Genomic DNA, 18,780 nt, shown 5'->3' on the forward strand with positions numbered 1-18,780 from the left:
TCACGGCAAATTACGTAGTATTGACAAATGAAGAAGTGATTATTATGTTGTTTTTTTCAACGCTAAACCTTCTGTGGCTCTTCATGGGAGCTACAATTGAAATACGATGAGACTTTGGTGAGTAACTCCTCTCTTTCAAATGTAGATATAATTGAACATGTATTCAGACGAAATGGCTACAAGTGGGATGCGCTGTTGAGCTCTACATCCCGAGGGGTTCATACTGGTTGTGGCAGCCGGTTAAATGGCGTCCCTTGACAAGGCAAGAAGAAGAAAAAGAAGATGTATGTCAGGAGAAGTGTAGTATTATCACAAGGAGACTTCTACTTGGAATACGGAGGTGGAATGGATGGAAATGAGGATGCAGAGGAGGTCTAAGAGCAGAAGGGATAAGAGAGTGAGCTTGAGTCGGTTAAAAAGGGGAGATGGTTTGTTAAAAAATAATGGTAGAAAGTGTAAGCAGGGTGAGTTGAAGACAGGAGGAGAAATGTAAATGAATGAGGGTGTGGTGAAGTTCTCGGAGTCCGAGGCTTGCACCGAAGGTCGGGATAAAGATGAGTCTGTGACAGTAGGAGTGACATTTTTGGAAAAGGTTGACTCTTGCCTTTTGGCTGATCCATTTGTGATTTCAGGGTGGGTGAAAACCGACATGGGGGGTGGGTATAATTTGTGGAACGTTCCAACAGGAATCCGTTCCAAAAACTCCGTAAATATCAAGGTTGCCAACAAAAAACGCATACAGTCGTATAACAGTAGAATGACATACCGGGTAGGGAGTGAGCTATGTAATTACGTGTTTCACTCTCCACGTTTATTCGGAAAAATGTCTCTTCGTTCTGCTAGCCTCCACCATTTCTCGTTCGTTGGTTTAGTTATTATTTCCGGTGTTCCTGCATTTGCCGGTGAACTCTGTTGCGCCTCAATTAGGGAATCGCTGTGGTTGAAATGTAACTAATGACCGCTAGTCCCAGTATTTTTGTAGCTAGGTGGCTTGTACACAATTGTTACCGATGATACTGTATATACCTACTCTTACTACAGAAACATGCATTTTGCCAAGTTCTCTCTGTGTTAATCCTGTTTCCCAAATATAGCAGGTAACTTGTGTCTGTCGATGTTGTTGAGTTCATCTTGCCTAGTTAAATAAAGATTAAATAAATTAGAACATTTAAAATATATACTTTGACCTATTTCAGGTAACCCCAAGATGCTTGATTCACTACACCTGCTTTTGAATAACTTTCCAGTCGTTTTTGCTTTACATTCCGACTTTTGAACGTCTGTTTATTGGACATATATATTAGTGTCTAATAAAAAAGAGCAACTTATGTAAAGCATCCTATCTGTTTTAAGGTTATAGTGTGTGTGTATATGTGTGTGTAGTGTAGGTCCTCTTGATGTCCACTAGGTGTCAGCACAGCTTCAATAATGTCACACCAGGTTCACAACATGTTTTCATGCGTCACAAATCAAATTGTATTTGTCACATGCGCCGAATACTACATGTGTAGACCTTGCAGTGAAATGCTGAAATTAAGCCCTTAACCAACAATTTAGTTGTAAGAAAAATAAGAAATAAAAGTAACAAATAATTAAAGATCAGCAGTAAAATAAAAACAGCGAGCCTATATACATGGGGTACCGGTACAGAGTCAATGTGTCGGGGCACCTGTTAGTCGAGGTAATTGAGGTGTTCCTTTCAAGTCCAGTGGTGTAAATTACTTAACAAAAATGTATTTAAACTACTCCACTACATTCCGTTTATATCTGTTTTTTTTTGTATCTGTACTTTTACTCTTTCTGTTTCTTTACAACATTATATTTTACTTCACCACATTTCTAAAGAAAATAATATTTTTTTTACTCCATACAGTTTCCCTGGCACCCAAAAGTACTTTTTGCATTTTGAATGCTAAGCCGGACAGGAAAATGGTCCAATTCACACACTTATCAAGAGAACATCCCTACTGCCTCTGATCTAGCAGACTCACTAAACACATGCTTCGTTTGTAAATTATGAGTGTTCCCATGGCTATTTCTTAAATAAAAATACAAGAGAATTGTGCTGTCTGGTTGGCTTAATATATGGAAGGTCAAATCATTTATACTTTTACCACTGATACTTAAGTATCTTTTAGCAATGACATTTACTTAGTATTTTACTGGGTGACTTTTACTTGAGACATTTTCTATTAACATATCTTTACTTTTACTCAAGTATGACAATTGGGTACTTTTTCAACCACTGTTCAAGACGTTTAGCACCCAATATCCAACATTCACTTGGTGGCTTGAAGTAGGAGTGCTGAACTAGGATCTGTTTAGCATTTGTGAGTAGAATGAATAACATTACTTTGACGGGGGGTGGGGGGTAGTGATTCCAGTTCAGCACTCTTAGCCTGAGACATTTCATAAATGCGTACAGAGGAGCACTTTTTTACAATCAGCTTTGCCTAGATCATTCTGACTCAGTTGTCTCTGGAATAAGATTATATGGACAGGGGTGGGTTTGATCATAGATCAGCACTCCTACTCAACACCAGTTGCTGTACCCTAACATTTTATAATCCAATTTCCCTTGCTGTCTATGTCCTTCCGGAACCCCACCTCAACATTGTTCTGTCAAGGCAACAAAAGCAAGTTGGCATGCTCTTGAAAGGAATTTAACTCACAACCTCTCCTTTGGGAATTCACCACCATAACTACTACTACAACTATTTTTAAACTATCTTAACATGTGGCTTTCTTCAGGGGGACCAAGACTAGGAACACCTTTGAATGGTCTACAAAGAATGGCCCCAGGTAAAAGTTGGCTTATACAGAGTATGGTTGTATTGTTACTCCACAGCATAGTATGTTATCACAACTCTATTGAAATTACATTTGAAACAAGGTGTCACTTCATTCTTGCTATTTGATGGGAACTAGCCCCTTTTCCCCTACATACCTCTTGTTTGCTCTTTCAGGCCCACAAAGGCAACACGAAAGAAGTTGCTACATTAACTGTTTCTCTGGGATTTGAACTCTCAAACTCTGGCTTGGGAAGCATCCACCATGGTTCGGGAAGCAGACGTCATAACCACTACTCTAGCAGACAGACATAGACTAAATATTAAGGGGTACATGAAAATGCACACATCAAAGACAACATTTCAGAGGTTGGAGAATGGCGTGGGGGCTTGTACTTCTTGGGTCCACCAACCGTTCCTCAATCTTCTTCTGATGATTACAAACATAGATTATGAATCTTCAAAACCTACACTATAGGATGGATGTGTTTAGGAACGGGGGACGAAATTCAAAAGGGACGTGTTTCCAATTACCAGCAAATAAACCCTAGAAATGTTAATTAAAAATCTTAATATTGGAACTTTGTCACTTCATTTGCCTACTACTGTCTATAAGCTATCATGACATGTGGGTTTTTTCTTGGGGACAAGGTATCGGAACGCTTTTGCTTTTGAATGGTCTACAAAGCATGCCCCCAGGTCAAAGTTGGCTTTTTGCAGACATTGTTACTCCACGACATAGTATGTTATCACAACTCTATTAAAAGGACATTCTATACAAGGTGTCACTTCAGTCCTTCTATTTGATGGGAAATAGCCCCTACCCCCCTACACACCTCAAGTTAGCTCTTTCATGCCAACAAAAGGCAACATCAGAAATGTCTCTCTAAAAATTGCTCTCCTCAGATTTGAACTCTCAATCTCTGGTATGGGGAGCAAACACCATAACCACTACTCTACCAGACAGACAGAGAATAATTGTTAAGGGCTACTTCAAAATGCACACATCAAAGACAACATTTCAGAGGTTGGAGAATGGCGTGGGGGCTTGTACTTCTTGGGTCCACCAACCGTTCCTCAATCTTCTTCTGATGATTACAAACATAGATTATGAATCTTCAAAACCTACACTATAGGATGGATGTGTTTAGGAACGGGGGACGAAATTCAAAAGGGACGTGTTTCCAATTACCAGCAAATAAACCCTAGAAATGTTATTTAAAAATCTTAATATTGGAACTTTGTCACTTCATTTGCCTACTACTGTCTATAAGCTATCATGACATGTGGGTTTTTTCTTGGGGACAAGGTATCGGAACGCTTTTGAATGGTCTACAAAGCATGCCCCCAGGTCAAAGTTGGCTTTTTGCAGACAAGGTTTGTATCAAATGCAAATGAAGGTTTATTGTTACTCCATGACATAATCTGATACCACAACACTATTGAAATGACATTCTTTACAATGTGACTTGAGTCTTTCACTATTTTTTAGCCCTTCCTCTGACACCGCCTAGTATATACAGTAGGTCCTGGATGGCAGGAAGCTTCTACCCAGTGATGTACTCGGACATAAGCAATCAAATTTTATTCATAAATCCCTTACAACATCAGCCTATGTCACAAAGTGATATACAGAAACCCAGCCTAAAACCCCAAAACAGCAAGCAATGCAGATGCACGGTGGCTAGGTAAAACTCCCTAGAAAGGCAGGAACCTAGGAAGTAACCTTGAGAGGAACCAGACTCTGAGGGGTGGCCAGTCCTCTTCTGGCTGTGCCGGGTGGAGATTATAACAGAACATGGCCAGTCCTCTTCTGGCTGTGCCGGGTGGAGATTATAACAGAACATGGCCAAACGTTAATAGATTACCAGCAGGCTCAAATGATAATATTCACAGTGGTTCTAGAGGGTGAAACAGGTCAGCACCTCAAGAGTAAATGTCAGGTCCGGGATAAGGTAGCACGTCCGGTGAACACGTCAGGGTTCCATAGCCGCAGGCAGAACAGTTTAAACTGGAGCAGCAGCACGACCAGGTGGACTGGGGACAGTGTGATCAGGCCAGGTAGTCCTGAGGCATGGTCCCAGGGCTCAGGTCCTCCGGGATAGAAGGGAGAGGGAGAGAGTGAATTAGAGGGAGCATACTTAAATTCACACAGGACACCAGATAAGACAGGATAAATACTCCAGGTATAACTGACTGACCCTAACCCCCATACACAAACTATTGCAACGTAAATACTGGGGCCTGAGACAGAAGTGATCGGGAGACACTGTGGCCCCGTCCGACGATACACCCTCAGTAGCGCCTTACGGTCCGATGCCGGGCAGTTTCCATACCAGGCGGTGATGCAACCGGTCAGGATGCTCTTGATGGTGCAGGGGTATATTTGAGGATCTGGGGACCCATGTTTTCAGTTTCCTGAGGGGGGAAAGGTGTTTTCATGCCCTCTTCACAACTGTGTTGGTTTGTTTTGACTATGATAGTTCGTTGGGGATGTGGACACCAAGGAACCTGAAATTCTCAACTTCAGGCCTGTCCATGTTAATGGGGTCATATTCTGCCCTCCTTTTCCTATAGTCCACTATCATCTCCTTTTGTCTTGCTCACGTTGAGGGAGAGGTTGTTGTCCTTGCACCACACTGCCAGGTCTCTTACCTCCTCCCTATAGGCTGTCTCATCGTTTTCGGTGATCATGCCTAACACTGTTGTCATCTGCAAACGTAATGGTGTTGGAGTTGTGCTTTGCCATGCAGTCATGGGTGAACAGGGAGTACAGGAGGGGACTAAGCACTCACCCCTGAGTGGCCCTAGTGTTGACGATCAGCGTGCCAGATGTGTTGTTGCCTACCCTTACCAACTGGGGGCTGCCCGTCAGGAAGTCCAGGATCCAGTTGCAGAGAGAGGTGTTGAGTACCAGGGTCCTTTGCTTAGTGATCAGCATTGTTGGCACTATGGTGTTGAATGTTGAGCTGTAGTCAATCAACAGCATTCTCAGAGGTTATCCTTTTGTCCAGATGTGAAAGGGTAGTGTGGAGTACAATAGAGATTGCATCATCTGTGGATCTGTTGGGGTAGTATGGCAATTGGAGTGGGTCTAGGGTTTCCGGCATGATTGCTTTATGTTAGCCATTACTAGCCTTTCAAAGGACTTCATGGCTACCAATGTGAGTGCTACGATGCGGTAGTTATTTAGGCAAGTTACCTTTGCTTTCTTCGGCACAGGGACTATGGTGGTCTGTTTGAAACATGCAGGTATTACAGACTCGGTCAGGGAGAGGTGGAAAATGTCAGTGAAGACACTTGCCTGGTAATCAGTCTGGCCCCGCCTCTTTGGGAATGTTTACTTGTTTTAAGGTCTTGCGCACATCGCCTATGGAGAGCCTGATCAGACATTCTACCGGAACAGCTGGTGCTCTCGTGCATGCTTCAGTGTTGCTTTGCTCGAAGCGAGCATAAAAGGCTTTTAGCTCATCTGGTAGGCTCTCATCACTGAGCAGCTTGTGGCTGGATTTCCCTTTGTAGTCATGAATATTTTTCAAGCCCTTCCACATCCAACAAGCATCACAGCCGGTGTAGTAGGATTCAATCTTAGTCCTGTATTTACGCTTCAGGAGGTGTCTCTGACTTTTCTTGAATGGGCCAGCCAAAACCCTGACTTGAACCCAATCTAACATCTCTGGAGAGACCTGAAAATAGCTGTGCAGCAACGTTCTCCATCGAAATTGACAGAGCTTGAGGATCTACAGAGAAGAATGGGAGAAATTCCCCAAATACAGGTGTGGCAAGCTTGTAGCATCAGACACAAGGCTGTAATCACTGCCAAAGCTGTTTCAACAAAGTATTGAGTAAAGGGTCTGAATACCTATGTAAATTTAATCACATTTTGATTTAATAAATTTGAAATAATTTCTTAATGTCACACCCTGATCTGTTTCACCTTTCTTGTGATTGTCTCCACCCCCTCCAGGTGTCACTTATTATCCCTAGTGTATATATATATTGTCTTGTATGCATTTCAAGGCAACCAGCATTTTCCCTTACTCCTGCTTCTATTCTCTTTTGCTAGTCCTCACGTTTTCTGGACTCCGTACCCGCCTGCCTGCCCTTACCTCAAGCCTGCCTGCCACTCTGTACCTCCTGGACTCTGAACTGGTTGACATTTTGCCTTTCCACGACCATTCTCTTACCTAGCGCTTTTGGATTGTTTAATAAATATCAAGACTCAAACCATCTCTCTCCCATGTCTGCATCTAGGTCTCGCCTTGCTCTTATACTAAACCTGCTTTTGCTTTTACATTGTTTGCTATTGTGTGTATATTGGTGAGAACCAATGTCATCAATTGTAGAAGGCTGTAACGTAAATAAATGTCAAACAAGTCAAGGGGTCTGAATACTTCCCGAAGCACAGTAAAAATATATAAGTCACCTTGTACCAAATATTTTTTTTACCATATAGTTAAATTCAGAAATGGTAGGTTGAGACTAATACAGTCAGGATAGTATAACTTATCCCATCATCCAACACAGTCTCACATTCAATTCGTGCATATATGTACAAAATGTATTTCAGCAGATTTCGTGCGTTTTTGTGCGTTTACGTCTGGCTTAATTCGTGAGAAAAGACACGAATTGATGTGCTTCTTAATTCGTGCGAAAAGACACAAATTTAACCAGTAGGCTACACAAGCCTTTGCAACAACCATATAGACGCGATAATTAGTATTTCATTTTTGTTCTTCTTAATGGCTGATTCAACGTCATGAATATACAGAAATGTTGTCTTTGTTTAACCATGTTTTAAAATGTGTCGTTGTATGCCTATATGTACTGTTTTAGACTTGCTGAACAGAATTTGAGAAAAGACGCACATTTACGTGCGACTTAATTCGTGGGAAATATTGTTTTATTAATGCCAATGCTGTTTTCTGTGCTTGAATTCGCTTAATACTTTGGATATGGGTGCACTTGTAATCAGAACGCCTTTTCGTCATGTAGGCAACCATACACGATTTTCTTCATAACCCATTTAATATTTCGTGGAGCCTAAATTACACCATTTTCTTCATAATGCATGTATTACATGTTAATGTAAAATAATGAATTATGTTGACTTACACTTATGGCCTTTCCATACCTTAAGGGAACATTTTAGCACTCGCCATATGGTTAGTGAGAAACGCCACATTGCAAATGTACGGTCCCTTACTAGACGACCTGCAAGGTTTCTAAAATTCGCGGACGGCGTCGGGCCGTGCGCGGGGGAGAGATCTTTCAGGAAGTCATCAAACGAAATCTCTCGGACGTTCGGTTTCCGTTTTATAAAAATAACAAATTTTGGTCATTTTTCCGCAGTCTCGGAAATTCCCACCAGAGGGAAAATAAATAATATTGCAAATGCACAAGCACATTGCAAATGCATGTGGCCTTTTCTCCGAAACTGAAAATATTTCGAAGACGTAATGGACAGTTGGCCCCAAACAAGATGGCGTCGAGGCCTCAACACTTTTTGAGTTATGGCCATTTTTCTGGGATTAAAGGTCAAAAACGCAGTAGGGTGCTAATTTGACCGCTTCACGTCAAAGTACATAAGCATACGGTGTCAGGAAAAAAAGAACCAGACATTTATCTATCGTAATTTAAGAGAAATCGTACATCGACAAATTGGTAATGTTCACAAAAAGGAGTAAAAAAAAAAGTTACAGATCCAGTTGCAGTGTGTTCAGACGAACATTTTTTAAGTGGGTCTCGAAGCTCTGCCAGAATTCTGTGATTTTATGTGATTTTATGAAATAACACACACTCATTTAACCCTCTGTAAATAAGTCAGTTCTTAACATAAAGACTTAAAACTCAATATTATATAAGAGCCTACCCCAAGGAGGATATGTGTTCACTTTCAGCTTCCTATGTCAACCGGAAGTACCTTCAAATGGTGCCATAGGGTCAGTTTCGAAGGGTTAAAAAGGTCAGATCTGCCTCCCGGGTGGCGCAGTGGTCTAGGGCACTGCATTGCAGTACTAGCTGCGCCACCAGAGTCTCTGAGGTTGGCGCCCGGCCTCTGCCGCAGCCGGCCGCGACCGGGAGGTCCGTGGGGTGACGCACAATTGGCCTAGTGTCGTCCGGGTTAGGGAGGGTTTGGCCGGTAGGGATACCCTTGTCTCATCGCGCTCCGGCGACTCCTGTGGCGGGCCGGGCGCAGTGCGCGCTAGCCAAGGGGGCCAGGTGCACAGTGTTTCCTCCGACACATTGGTGAGGCTGGCTTCTGGTTTGGAGGCGCGCTGTGTTAAGAAGCAGTGCGGCTTGGTTGGGTTGTGCTTCGGAGGACGCGTGGCTTTCAACCTTCGTCTCTCCTGAGCCCATACGGGAGTTGTAGCGATGAGACAAGATAGTAATTACTAGCGATTGGATACCATGAAGAAAAGGGGATAAAAGGATGGAGTGAAAAAGTATGGTGCTTAAAGACACATGCTGTGCCGAGTTCAACGAGATGCCCCGCTTGACCGTAGCTCGCTCGGTCTGAGTGCAGCGACAGGGACAAGAAGAAGGACCCAAATGACCCTTTGACCTCAATTTCATATTGTTTTGCTTTGGGGAGACAGAGAGAGAACCGTTAAGGTTAGAAGCACAATTTGACCTCAGGAACGTTCCTAAGGTCCTCCCGATCTGTGCAAGCCCAACATTGACCGTGTGGCATTAACCCTTAACAGTTAAAAGAAGGTGTTTACATCAAACAGTTTACAATGACATGTCTCCCCATAGGAATACATTGCCTGCTCCCCTAAATTCAACCTGAAACCTATGTGGGTTAATAATGCCTTATGAACCTGTCTTCGATGACAATCCATCAGGCCACTATGAGGTCTACCTGTGTCGATTCTAAGCTTCCTGGAGCAACCGGAAGTGGTTAAATCACCCTAAAAGTGTTTGCCATACCCAACCTGCAGTTTGTGATATATAGTGCATTCAACCCTGTGTAAATCAGTCAGTTCTTAACGTATAGACTTAAAACTCAGGATTCTGTAAAAGCATACCCCGATCAGGATATGTATTTACTTATAGCTTCCTGTGCCAACCGGAAGTGCCTTAAAATGGGGTCATAGGTGCTGTTCCGAAGGTTTAAAAAAGTCAGATCTTTCCAAAACTTTAAATATGTGAATCGGTCAACCCTCATGAATTGTAAATCAGTAATTTCTCTAAACAGATGTCAAAGAAAAGCTCTCTCACACACACACACATGATGGAGTGAAAAAGTATGGTGCTTAAAGACACACAGAGCCTTAAATGCTTTTAGGGGGGATCCAGACTTCCATACCCGCTCTGGGAGCGCTATACTACCGCCCCAAATCAATGGGTGCTGGCCTGAGTGATTTATGGAGGTTTTCAAAAAATATTCTATGTTTTTTCTTCTGGAAAATATTTTATGTTTTTTCTTCTCGAGTCAATGGCCTGAGTGATTTATGGAGGTTTTCAAAAAATATTCTAAGTCCCAAACTTTTCGTGCACCTGGTATTTTTTTTGGGTTACCAGGCGTCATTTTTCAAAACGGTTGAAATTGCTTTTAGGGGGCATCCAGAGTGTCACATGACCGGATAAGGTAACTATTCTTGTTCTTCTTGTAACTTTCCGGTAGGCTAGAAGCTTTCCGGTGTTTTGCTGCTCGACACAGGTCGACGCAGGTATTGCACTTGATTTATCGTTATCGTAACCGTAGGTGCAGCCAAGTGGAAATATGAAAGCTTTCTAGCTATTTCGCACTGACGGTAATTTGAACACAAGAACGTTTCTAGTGAAAAGGTGCTTACACTCAGAGCCATGTATTTACACTCAGCCACCCTAGCCTTATTACGGGTTAACGTTTTGGTAATTTTGGTTGGCCAACAAAATGTAAGACTACAATGACTGCATACGTTTCCCCAAATGTTATACAGCAAGGCTGCCATTGTATTTTCAGTTACATTCTGGTCAATAAAAATGGTTTACACGTTTATTTTTTAAGAAATACATGGAACTACAACAGAATAAAACACCATTAACCATCATGCATTGCTTACATTCATTCTATACTGAAAAGTCTGTTCAGAAAAATCGAAAACAGTACATATAGGCATAAAACCACAATGTTTTAATAGGGATTAAAAAAAGACAATATATATATATATATAACCTCTTATGGTTATATGGTTAAAAAAAAGAAAAAATCTATATATTCATAACGTAAAATAAATAAATACAGGCGATCGTGTCTATGGTTGTTGCAACGGCTTGTGTGTCGCCTACTGGTTAAATTCGTGTCTTTTCGCACGAATTAAGTAGCACAGAAATTAGTGTATTTTCAAACGAATTGAACCACCCCAAAAATGCACAAAAACGCACGAAATATGCTGAAATACATTATGTACATATATGCGCGAATTGAATGTGAGGCTGGGCTGCATCATCATCAAGACATTTAGTACAGTCTTCCAATACATTAATCATGAGTCAATTACTTTATACCATTATGGTAATTAAGGCTTTTTAATGCCACTGATGGTAAACAACAACTTTGTGTCCAAATTCCTTTTCATCAATATAATGGTTAACGTTCTCTGTAGAAGTTGCAGAAAGGAAAATACCTACTGTAGCTATGTAGGCTTCCTGCTGGCTACCAATTGTCACAACAACAAAAAAACATAGCTTGTTTTTTTAAATCGAAATTAAACTAGCATGTGCAAAATTATCAGGTGTGAAGGTAAGACCCAGATGCAGACCATGTCGAAGAAACAATAGTTTAATACTCAAACAGGGGCAAGCAATAGTAACTTAAGTTAACTCTACCTACATGAACATACTACCTCAACTAACCGGTGCCCCCGCACATTGACTCTGTACCGGCACCCCCCTGTATATATTGTTATTTTTTAATGCTGCTCTTTAATTACTTGTTACTTTTATCTATTATTCTTATGTATTTTTTTTAACTGCACAGTTGGTTAGGGGCCGTAAGTAAGCATTTCACTGTAAGGTCTATCTATACCTGTTGTATTCAGCGCATGTGACTAATACAATTTGATTTGACAGTACAAGGCAGGCAGCGGTCAGTAACCAGAGGTGTGGCAACGGTACCGGACGGCAGGCAGGCTCAGGTTTTGGGTCAGGTTTTGGGTAGGCAGAGGTCAGAAACAGGAGACAAAGAACTGTGACATATGAGTTTAACTCTGGAAACATTAATGGTGGGATATATACGAAGAGTACGGAGCAACAGAAGATGAACAGCAGAGGACCTAATAATCTTGGAGATGGGAAATGGGCCAATAACCTGGGGGGAGAGTTTGGGAGATCCACCCGGAGTGGCAGATCCCGGTTGGACAACCATACCTTCTGCCCTAGCCGATACTGGGGAGCTGGGGTCCGATAGCGATCCTCTTGTCTTCGATACCTTGAGGGGGTATTGAGGGCCAATCGGGCTCTCCTCCAGGTAAAACTACAGCTGCGGACAAACCTCTCGGCAGAAGGTATGCCAACTTCTTCATCCTGCTCGGGGAAGAGCGGAGGCTGACAAAATCCAGGGATATGTTGGACCAGGGGTTGTGGGGGTGACAGGCTAGCCTGGAGGAATTGGCCCACTCAAGACCGCGGAGCGGAAAGCGTTAGACACGAACATCTGGTTCTTGACCCCCCCCCAGGTTTTGGCTAGGACCTGTTCCCCTATACCCCAGCTGAGTGGCGTCGCCAGGCAAGAGGTAGGAAGGGTTGTCTTGGGCTCCGGGGTGGTAGCAGTGAGGTTATAGCGGTGAGAAAAAACATTCGGCTTGACGTTCTTAGGCCGGTAGAAGGGGGAAAAGTTGAACTGGGTAAACAGCCCCCATTTCGCTTGCCTGGAGTTGAGGCGATTGGCGGAGTGGAGATACTATAGATTTTTGTGGTCTGTACACACAATGAACAGATGCTCCGCCCCTTCAAGCCAGTGCCTCCATTGCCATAATTCCTCTGTGGCGTTGAGGCGGTGGGAGAATGCGGTGCAGGGATGCAACTTCCAATCCAGGGCAGAACGTTGCGACAGAACAGTCCCCACTCCGAAGCATTAGCATCCACCACAAACTGACAGGAAGGGTCCGGATCAACCAAGATCAGAGCTGTGGTGAAGCGCTATTTCAGGTCCCGGAATGCCCGGTCAGCGGCCGGCAAGGATGCTGTAATCCCAGATAAAGTGGCGATAAAAGTTGGATAAACACCAGGAGGTGTTGGTGGAGTGGTGGAGCGATGGAAATCGCTCCAGAAGGCGCTGGAGATCCTGCCGGACATGGAGCATGGAGCATGCAACAGCAAAATGAATTCATCAAACAGTGTGCTTAAGCATCAGACAAGCTCAGTGCATATTTAGTGGGTTTCTTCAAACACATAGGGTGTGTGTCTATATATGGAAAAATACATTTTAACATTTAGACCAATCGATTGGTGGAAAGAACAGGAAGACTAAGTCAACACAGATTTTTTCCCGTTGGGGACATCCCTAAAATATACCATCTACTGAAGTTGTAAATCATTTACACCTCTGGACAATATATAGATTTGACACAGTATCAACCCAATAGTAGCCTTGGTGTGCAGGTTTTCAATTGTGGCAGGGTGGGCATATCCATTGTAAGGCAGGATTCTCCATGTGTCGATGGTAAATGCTGATGGATACCCCAGCACAGGAGGTGTGGTACCAACTGGAGCATGTGGAGCATTCCATCTGTGAAAGTACAAGTCAATTAGGCCATTGATTCCATCATATGATTTACATTTACATTTAAGTCATTTAGCAGACGCTCTTATCCAGAGCGACTTACAAATTGGTGCATTCACCTTATGATATCCAGTGGAACAACCACTTTACAATAGTGCATCTAACTCTTTTAAGGGGGGGGGAGGGGTTAGAAGGATTACTTTATCCTATCCTAGGTATTCCTTAAAGAGGTGGGGTTTCAGGTGTCTCCGGAAGGTGGTGATTGACTCCGCTGACCTGGCGTCGTGAGGGAGTTTGTTCCACCATTGGGGTGCCAGAGTAGCGAACAGTTTTGACTGGGCTGAGCGGGAACTGTACTTCCTCAGAGGTAGGGAGGCGAGCAGGCCAGAGGTGGATGAACGCAGTGCCCTTGTTTGGGTGTAGGGCCTGATCAGAGCCTGAAGGTACGGAGGTGCCGTTCCCCTCACAGCTCCGTAGGCAAGCACCATGGTCTTGTAGCGGATGCGAGCTTCAACTGGAAGCCAGTGGAGAGAGCGGAGGAGCGGGGTGACGTGAGAGAACTTGGGAAAGTTGAACACCAGACGGGCTGCGGCGTTCTGGATGAGTTGTAGGGGTTTAATGGCACAGGCAGGGAGCCCAGCCAACAGCGAGTTGCAGTAATCCAGACGGGAGATGACAAGTGCCTGGATTAGGACCTGCGCCGCTTCCTGCGTGAGGCAGGGTCGTACTCTGCGAATGTTGTAGAGCATGAACCTACAGGAACGGGTCACCGCCTTGATGTTAGTTGAGAACGACAGGGTGTTGTCCAGGATCACGCCAAGGTTCTTAGCACTCTGGGAGGAGGACACAATGGAGTTGTCAACCGTGATGGCGAGATCATGGAACGGGCAGTCCTTCCCCGGGAGGAAGAGCAGCTCCGTCTTGCCGAGGTTCAGCTTGAGGTGGTGATCCGTCATCCACACTGATATGTCTGCCAGACATGCAGAGATGCGATTCACCACCTGGTTATCAGAGGGGGGAAAGGAGAAGATTAATTGTGTGTCGTCTGCATAGCAATGATAGGAGAGACCATGTGAGGATATGACAGAGCCAAGTGACTTGGTGTATAGCGAGAATAGGAGAGGGCCTAGAACAGAGCCCTGGGGGACACCAGTGGTGAGAGCACGTGGTGCGGAGACAGATTCTCGCCACGCCACCTGGTAGGAGCGACCTGTCAGGTAGGACGCAATCCAAGCGTGGGCCGCGCCGGAGATGCCCAGCTCGGAGAGGGTGGAGAGGAGGATCTGATGGTTCACAGTATCAAAGGCAGCCGATAGGTCTAGAAGGATGAGAGCAGAGGAGAGAGAGTTACAGTGAGGGAAAAAAGTATTTGATCCCCTGCTGATTTTGTACGTTTGCCCACTGACAAAGAAATGATCAGTCTGTAATTTTAATGGTAGGTTTATTTGAACAGTGAGAGACAGAATATCAACAAAAATATCCAGAAAAACGCATGTCAAAAATGTTATAAATTGATTTGCATTTTAATGAGGGAAATAAGTATTTGACCCCCTCTGCAAAACATGACTTAGTACGTGGTGGCAAAACCCTTGTTGGCAATCACAGAGGTCAGATGTTTCTTGTAGTTGGCCACCAGGTTTGCACACATCTCAGGAGGGATTTTGTCCCACTCCTCTTTGCAGATCTTCTTCAAGTCATTAAGGTTTCGAGGCTGACATTTGGCAACTCGAACCTTCAGCTCCCTCCACAGATTTTCTATGGGATTAAGGTCTGGAGACTGGCTAGGCCACTCCAGGACCTTAATGTGCTTTTTCTTGAGCCACTCCTTTGTTGCCTTGGCCGTGTGTTTTGGGTCATTGTCGTGCTGGAATACCCATCCACGACACATTTTCAATACCCTGGCTGAGGGAAGGAGGTTTTCACCCAAGATTTGACGGTACATGGCCCTGTCCATCGTCCCTTTGATGCGGTGAAGTTGTCCTGTCCCCTTAGCAGAAAAACACCCCCAAAGCATAATGTTTCCACCTCCATGTTTGACGGTGAGGATGGTTTCTTGGGGTCATAGGCAGCATTCCTCCTCCTCCAAACACGGCAAGTTGAGTTGATGCCAAAGAACTCCATTTTGGTCTCATCTGACCACAACACGTTCACCCAGTTGTCCTCTGAATCATTCAGATGTTCATTGGCAAACTTCAGACGGGCATGTATATGTGCTTTCTTGAGCAGGGGGACCTTGCGGACGCTGCAGGATTTCAGTCCTTCACGGCGTAGTGTGTTACCAATTGTTTTCTTGGTGACTATGGTCCCAGCTGCCTTGAGATCATTGACAAGATCCTCCTGTGTAGTTCTGGGCTGATTCCTCACCGTTCTCATGATCATTGCAACTCCACGAGGTGAGATCTTGCATGGAGTCCCAGGCCGAGGGAGTTTAACAGTTATTTAGTGTTTCTTCCATTTGCGAATAATCGCACCAACTGTTGTCACCTTCTCACCAAGCTGCTTGGCAATGGTCTTGTAGCCCATTCCAGCCTTGTGTAGATCTACAATATTGTCCCTGACATCCTTGGAGAGCTCTTTGGTCTTGGCCATGGTGGAGAGTTTGGAATCTGATTGATTGATTGCTTCTGTGGACAGGTGTCTTTTATACAGGTAACAAACTGAGATTAGGAGCACTCCCTTTAACAGTGTGCTCCTAATCTCAGCTCGTTACCTGTATGAAAGACACCTGGGAGCCAGAAATCTTTCTGATTGAGAGGGGGTCAAATACTTATTTCCCTCATTAAAATGCAAATCAATTTATAACATTTTTGACATGCGTTTTTCTGGATATTTTTGTGGTTATTCTGTCTCTCACTGTTCAAATAAACCTACCATTAAAAGTATAGACTGATCAATTCTTTGTCAGTGGGTAAACGTACAAAATCAGCAGGGGATCAAATACTTTTTTCCCTCACTGTAGCTTTAGCAGTGCGGAGCGCCTCCGTGACACAGAGAAGAGCAGTCTCAGTTGAATGACTAGTCTTGAAACCTGACTGATTTGGATCAAGAAGGTCATTCTGAGAGAGATAGCAGGAGAGCTGGCCAAGGACGGCACGTTCAAGAGTTTTGGAGAGAAAAGAAAGAAGGGATACTGGTCTGTAGTTGTTGACATCGGAGGGATCGAGTGTAGGTTTTTTCAGAAGGGGTGCAACTCTCGCTCTCTTGAAGACGGAAGGGACGTAGCCAGCGGTCAAGGATGAGTTGATGAGCGAGGTGAGGTAAGGGAGAAGGTCTCCGGAATATGATATTATGATAATATGATGTCACAGCTGAAAGGATAGCTCAGCAATCCACGATTTGGTTTGTTTAACTAACCACTGCCATTCAATTCTAGATGAAATCATTGACCGACAATCCATTCAAGAGATGATGGAGCCATTAATGTGGCGAAGAGGGGAAATTGACAGTTAGGTGAAGAAATTACAATTAGCATTTGTTGGCAGTGACTTGTTAAAAAAAATTGAAGTCTGCTTTAAATGTAATAAAACGTTTAAATGAGTGAAATTACTTATCCATCCCTTTAAGGTTATGAACATATATTTACTACAAAACTCAACACCCCCTTAGACCACAGTAAAAGAAAGACCACAGCAATTGCTGTGTACAATTATTCTCACCCAGTCTCCCCCCTCATCTGTTGCACAGAAACTGCAGTAGAGTTTCCTGTCAAGTTCTGAAAGAAAAAAGGAAACATGTCAGCTATATCACATATTGCCTTAGGATAATATACTATATACAGTTATTGCCAAATATATGGTCACCCTTACAATTTTCTGAAATAAATTAGTTATTTCTTCTAAAAGATACAAAAATGTTTACGTGGATTTGAGAAGTTTAGTTGGCCTTTGCCTCTTTCAGCAGTGGGGTCTTTGTTTACCAACAACCAAATAATTTACAAGAAAATGACAACCTCCCTACAATCAAACATGGGGAGGTTATGTTAGGTTATAGACTAATGAGGAATTATAATGTATTCGGTCAGCTACTTTGACATCCATGTAGGCTGAAACTACAACAAAATGTTGCCAAGCTCAAACATGTCAGGTAAAACAATAGTGCTATCCAACATTATTAATAGTCTATTAAAGTGGGGCCAGGACAATGTAGCAACAGTAAATTAGATAATGCAGCAGTGACTTGGTCTTGGCTGCTGGCCTCAATCACCTTATTTCCCATCACACGGTACTGACACAAGGAGCAGTGTATGATGTAGACTAGGCTACAAGTCTTCAACTTTACATTGTCCGATTGTAAAAAAGTGATAGACAATCTCACCTTTGTCCAGGATCTCTTTGGCCACCTCCATTCTGGCACCACCGATGTTAACATGCATTGGGACAGTTGGGTCACGTAGTGCCTTCTCCCTCTGCATTAACTCTCTGGCCATCTAGGTAGTACATAAAGGACAGACAATGGGATAAATATGTCTACCTTCTATAGGGCCATTGGGAATTATAAGATCGTGTGAAAGCAGGCCTCCAACTGCCTTGTCATCCTAACAATAAATCATCTGATTCATTGTGTTAATCTTACACTTTGGAAAACCTTTGTTGCTGTAATCATGAAATCAAGGCAGCACACTGGTGATGATTTGATGATATTACACCAACATTTAATTTAGTGTTTGTCACATAGCAACCAAGTTCTCTATTGACCTGGGTCATATTCATTAGTGGACACCATAGCACATTGGTTAGCAACAGAAAAAAACTGTTTCTTCTTGAACACATGCACATGGTTCCCTTCCCATTTCAGACCATTTTCTTAGGCATGCACATGACAGGTGGGAAATTTATACTAACTTGTTATGCTAATCTAATCCTTTCAATGGAATGACTTTGGCTAAACCCTCAAAGATCTGTTAATGTGAACATTGGGTGCATTTGCTTTTGAACCACTTTTGGGTGGCCTACCATTAAGGGTTATGCACAGATTTCTAAGATAACAAATTTGCCTACTGATTTATCCTGGGAACTATTTAGCATATGAACTCACCAGCAGCACATAAACTCCACAATTGTAGCCGTCGCTCTGCTTGGTGTGTGGTATTGTTGTCGCCTGCCAGGGAACATTGCTGAAAACAGATTCTGTCCCAGTTCTGCGGGTTCGTTCGTCAAACCAGTATCTGTTTGGGGAGGAAAACATGAATTGTTTGTACATAGCCCATGACATTCTCTCACTGTTATACTTCCAAAAACATTCATACACCTGCATAACACATGAATGGCTGCTCATGAATGA

The 18,780-nt window shown here is 43.3% G+C and overlaps 1 protein-coding gene across 3 annotated transcripts in view; it reads left to right on the forward strand.

Moving 5' to 3' along the window:
- LOC139553460 (guanine nucleotide exchange factor C9orf72-like) overlaps window positions 1-18,780 on the forward strand; it is a 45,655-nt gene continuing 26,875 nt past the window's right edge. Inside the window, exon 1 of one of the 3 annotated variants that reach the window (XM_071365800.1) lies at window positions 1-117. The gene's annotated coding sequence lies outside the window, so the exon portion shown is untranslated. The other 2 variants (XM_071365804.1, XM_071365803.1) reach the window with 2 other exon arrangements.

Source organism: Salvelinus alpinus, chromosome 25, assembly GCF_045679555.1.
Source record: "Salvelinus alpinus chromosome 25, SLU_Salpinus.1, whole genome shotgun sequence".
Lineage (NCBI taxonomy): Eukaryota > Metazoa > Chordata > Actinopteri > Salmoniformes > Salmonidae > Salvelinus > Salvelinus alpinus.